The following is a 1,205-nucleotide window of genomic DNA, read 5'->3' on the forward strand; positions in this document are numbered from 1 at the left end:
CAAGGAGGGAGGGGAGGAAGGAAGGAGGGAGGGCAGGAAGGAAGGAGGGAGGGATGGAGGGACAATAGAAGAAACCAATGGAAGGAAGTAGGGAAAAAGAGAAAGAGGAGGAGATGAAGGAATGGCCAATGTAAAGAAGTAGGGAAGGAAGGGAGGAAGGATGGAAGGATGGAAGGGACAATCTGATCAAGAGAAGGGAGGGAAGGACGGAAAGCATGACGATAGGAAGGAAGTATGGAAGGATCAATGGAAGGAAGTAGGGAAGAAGGGAAAGAGGAAGAAAGGAAGGAAGGAATAATGTATGGAAGAAGGGAGGGAAGGAAGGAAAGAGGGACAATAGGACCAATGGAAGGAAGGAAGGAAAGAGGGAAGGAAGGAAGGTAGGAGGGAAAGCAGAAAGGAAAGCATGAAGGAGGGAGGAAGGCAAAGAGGGAAGGAAGGATGGATTATCAGTGAAGGGTCAACCAGGGCTGGACCCTGATCCTCCTTCCCGCCTCCTGACGTCCGCTCTGATTGGTCCCCAGATTTTCAAGGAAGGAAGGAAGCAGCATAAGACAATAGGACCAATGGAAGGGAGTTGGGAAGAAGGAAAAGAGGAAGGAGGAAGGAACGACAGACCAAGAAAGAAGGAGGGAAAGAGGAAGGAAGGAGGAAGGAAGGAGGAAGAAAGAACAATAGGATCAATGGAAGGAATGAAGGAAGGAAGGTAGGAAGGAAGGATGGAAGTAACAAAGAAGGGAAAGAGGAAGAGAGGAAGGAAGGCCCAATGGATGGGAAGGAAGGAAAGAAAGAGAGGGAGGGAGGGAAGGAAGGAAGGAAGGAAGTATTGTCAATGAAGGCTCAGCCAGGGCTGGACCCTGATCCTCCGTCCCGCCTCCTGACTCTCTGCCTCCGCTCTGATTGGTCCCCAGATTTCCGCGTAGACCTGCTATTGGACCGTCTGAAGCAGAAGGAGGCGACCAAGCGCGTCCTCTTCCTGTTCACCCGCAGCTTCCAGTACGCCAAGAACATGACGGTGGGCAACGGCCTGGGCCCCGCCTGCGAGGAGCAGGACGTCTTCCTCAGGGTGAGCAGATCAAACGCACCCCCGTCTTCTAGTTTCTCCTCCCCTCGGGAACCTGAACATCTTTGAGTTGTGGAATAAACAAGACCTCTTTATCCCTCTCTCTCTTTCTCTCTCTATCTCTCTGTCTTTCTCTCTCTCT

This window comes from Etheostoma cragini, chromosome 11 (genome assembly GCF_013103735.1).
Source record: "Etheostoma cragini isolate CJK2018 chromosome 11, CSU_Ecrag_1.0, whole genome shotgun sequence".
Taxonomy (NCBI): domain Eukaryota; kingdom Metazoa; phylum Chordata; class Actinopteri; order Perciformes; family Percidae; genus Etheostoma; species Etheostoma cragini.